The following is a 4430-nucleotide window of genomic DNA, read 5'->3' as shown; positions in this document are numbered from 1 at the left end:
GTTTGTCTTGTAGCATGACCCTAAGCACACCTACTCAGAAGTAAACTGCAATCAACACAAGTAGGACTGCAGCCTTAACAGGGAAAAGCAAAAATGGGACAATCCCAATTCCTAAGAACCCAGGATGGTTTTGAACATACAGCAATCATTCTTCCAGCTATACCAAGAAGAGGAGGAACTATATTGTGCTCCTATATTGCAGTTAATGTTGACCACTGTAGACTGTGTTCAGACACTGTTTCAGCAGTGATCATCTAACCAGGAACCCAATTTAGCAGGATGTGGACATGATGCAACAAGGTTGCCAAGCTGGCACCAAACCCCAGTGGAACCCATTACAGTGGTGCCTCGCAAGACGAAAAGAATCCGTTCTGTGATTCTCTTTGTCTAGCGGTTGCGAAGCAAGCCCATTGACGGATTAGCGGATTAGCGCTATTAGCGGCTTTTAGCGGCTTATCTGCTGATCGGATCAGCTGATAAGTGGCTTAGCGGCTTAGAAAAAAAGGGGGGAGGGGAAAAAACCAGCAGGAACTAGCAAGACATTGTCGTCTTGCGAAGCGAGCCCATAGGAAATTTGTTTTGCGAAGCACCTCCAAAACGGAAAACTCTTTCGTCTAGCGAGTTTTCCGTCTTGCGAGGCATTCGTCTTGCGGGGCACCACTGTACTAGAAATAGCCCAGTCATTGAAGTTTGTCCAATACCTTTCTTTAAAAATGGGGGGGGGGGAGAGATTCTGCTTCAACTCTTGCACAAAAAACATGATGAACATATTTTTATTTCAGAACCTGCAAACTCTATATGACACACTTATTCATTCATAATCAGTTTACATTGTCATCCCCACTCCTGGTTTAATACACCTTGTCATAAACCAGAGGGGTGCTTGCGTGTTTCTTGTTTTCTCTCCAGCTGAACTTGCTGTCTCTCCCCATTGCAGATGCCACCACACAGAATCCTCAGCCTTCTTACTGGAATTCAGATTGCCTCCATATATGTATTTATATTTCAATCCAAGGAAGTAGATTAGAGGAGAAGCAGCAGAAGCAGGAAAGTGCCTGGGTAAACAGCAATTCCCCCTTTCCCCAGTTTACTGTGCCTCTCTAGGGGTCACCTTTCCTTCTCCCTTTTTTTTTTTAACCCTTGGAGTTGCTCGGGGTGGGGCAGGGTCACCAAGAGCTGCTTGACCTAGCCAACTTTTTTTGACAGAGGCATGAAGTGGCAACAAGAGGCAGAAATGCAACTGGTGCAGTGCAACAAATGTAGGGTTGTGCAAGGGAGGCTGAGTGTGGCTACTCTCCCCATACTTCCTAGGAATATTTATGAATCAAGTGAGTTCAAATCCACGTTGGTGAATATTAGCACAGAACAGGGAGTGATTCTGGATTAGCTGATGCAGAGCTTGCATATATGATGTAGCACACGGGTGAGGCTAATACATAATCAGAGACTTCCCATATAACACAACCTTTCTTTCTTTTTAATAACTACACAGAATTCTCTCTGGAATCATTGGTGCTGAGGGTAGTTCATTCTGTAATCATAAAACCAGTGCTTTTTTCCCCTTAAAAAATGTTTAGGGGTACTCTCATTTTGACTCAAGAAAATCACCATTTTATACTTCAGATTGGGAAAAATACAGTAAATGTACAAAAGTAGACAGATTCACAAAATGTTTAGGGGTATGCGTACTCCTGCGTACCCCCCAGAAAAAGCACTTCGTAATACAGTAATTAAACAGACCAAATCACTGTTTCACACATAAACATTATTAGACAAGAATGGGTGGTTGGGAGGGCAGGATAATTTTTTTCTACCTATTCTCAGATGATCAAGATTACATTTTTTAAAAACTTTTAAAAAACTATTGAAATGCTAGAGCACTAATAGCATGCAGCAACCAGCAGGTGGCAGCCATCATTTTCAGTGCTAGATTCTCCTTAAATAAAACGGGTGCTGGGGTGAAATGCTATTTTAAGCAACCACATCTCCTTTCTATCTGTCCCAAGGCACAGCATCCTGCACAGGAAGTATTGACGCCTCCTACTATCCCAGGGATTCAGTATTCTCTCAGTGCCTGCAAGGAAGGATCATAAGAAAGGGAGCAGAGGGGGCCTTACTTTGGGGGTGGCCACTGGCTGCTCCGGGTCCATCAAAACCAACTCACCCTGCCTTCAAATTATTTGCCTGACTAGCACAAAGGGCTGCAGTGGCGGGTATTCAGTAGCAACAGCAAGATGTGAGAACATTTCACATCTTCCTTCTATGAAATATATGGACAATTAACCTTGCCAGTACACTGGTACCTCTGGTTACGAACGTAATTCCTTCCGGAGGTCCGTTCTTAACCTGAAACCGTTCTTTACCTGAGGTACCACTTCAGCTAATGGGGCCTCCCGCTGCCGCCGCGCAATTTCTGTTCTCATCCTGAGGTAGAGTTCTTAACCCAAGGTACTACTTCCAGGTTAGCGGACTCTGTAACCTGAGGTGTTTGTAACCCGAGGTACCACTGTAGGTCTTTTTAAGTTAATTTACTAACTCGGGCTGGTTCTCTGCAACAGCGCTAGGTGGAAAAAGACAGCAGGGAACTTTACTTTTACACACACACAGTGAGAGTGTTATAGACTACATTGTGTGCAACCATGAGTAAATAACTTTACAGTGGGAGAGCAATTGGAAAGCGACCTTCAGCCTCTCTGCTTGGAGCTAGTGTGCTTTCAGGGTATCACAAAGGACATGCTGCATGAGATCTCCAATGTACAACAGCGGAAATGCAGGCTGAGGTAAAAGCAGAGCAATGTTGAATCTTAAAATAAAGTGAGACACAATCTTTGTATGTTAAGTAGGCTCACTTATGCAAGCACGGACAATCTGAAGGTGAGGGAATGGACTGAGAAGCATCACTTTTATCGGAGACTGCTAAAATATAAACAAACCGTGTTTTATATTGAAATGCAATCAGCTATTGAACAGGCCGCAATCAGTAGGGATTTCACAAAATTTTGACACTCGGTGACCTGTTAGCTTAATGAAACAAAATATGGGATTGGTGCTTACTTTATGCCCAAATTGTGAGTCACTCATTTGAAGCAAGTGTTGTATTTTAATTCTGGACCAAGCCAGGAGAAAAATAAATAAATAATAACAGAGACAAATTCCAGGACAATTTGAATCAGTGAGTTCCAAAACTAGCAAAACTCTTTACATATGTCAACTCTACAGGCAACCCTCATAGGGACTGGGAGAAAAGTATTGTGGTCCCGATCTTTAAGAAAGGAGAGAAAATCTTACCTGGCCAATAATCACCCAGTTTATTGGACATTATATCCAAACTCTATGTTTGTTACTTACTGGAAAAGTCTGAGAATTGAGCAGAGCAGAACAATATCATTGGGGATCAACAAGCATGCTTTTGTCAGGGGAAGTCAACCATAGAACAATGCTTTGTGTTAAACTATTTGAGACAGAAATATGCAGGTGCCCTCAAGAAATATCTATATGCTGTCTTTGTCAATCTGACCTCAGTCTTTGATAGAATCAACAGATGTCTAAAATTATGGAGGCTGGGGATGAATAGGTGACCGTTGACAGTAAAGATCCTGTACACTAGAAACACAATGCAAGTTAGAGTAGGCAGAGATTACCTGGGGCGGAAGTTTGAAACCAATACAAACACTTCAACAATCCAATGACGTCTTCATTATGTGATCACTGTAGTTGATGCTGCTTGGTACTGTGGCATCGCCTGGGAACCACAACAAGGTAACGATCCTCTGTGCTTCAGGCTTCTGGTTTGCCTGCTCCTCTCAGCCATTCTGTCCCTCACAACACAAGCAGTGTATTTATTTAAACTACTCTTATTCTACTCTTCAGGCAAAAGGAGCTCCCAAAGCGGCTTGTAATAATCAAGAATAAGATGGTCCCTGGTAAAAGGTGTGGTACAAAAGGAACAAGGATTTTGAGAGAAGGAAAAAAGTAAACTTGAAGACTAGATGTTAGCTACAAAGGTCTTGTAAGCGTTCCTTCCGCCAAGGAGGGGCAAAGCAAGTTCCCTGCAGCTGCTCCTTTTCTGACCAATGGATGTGGCCAGGTTGGTCCCCCCTTGCTGTGTGGTTCTTCCTGGAATGATGGGGTGGCAGGCAGCCCCCCAGCGGCACATAGACCCCTGGATAATGGCAGAGGTCAGAGTGTACTGCCCGGTCTCTAGCTCAAACTCTGTTACCTACCTTCACTGTCAAGATCACAGCTCCCATCTCTACAAATTCACTCTCAAGAATCCAACAACTCTTCTTCCTTCTCTCCAGTTTCCTGCCCTCGAGTCCAACTGCCACTCTCCAGTTTTAACTGACAACATTCCAGTCTCCTTGGCAATGGTTGCCTAGAGCAATTCATGGTCTTCTGTTCTCTCCAGGAACATCTGCCCACATGGTCTT

The sequence above is a fragment of the Podarcis bocagei genome (genome assembly GCF_964188305.1).
Source record: "Podarcis bocagei genome assembly, chromosome: 13".
NCBI classification, from domain to species: Eukaryota; Metazoa; Chordata; class Lepidosauria; order Squamata; family Lacertidae; genus Podarcis; species Podarcis bocagei.
Note: the sequence above shows the minus strand (reverse complement) of the source record.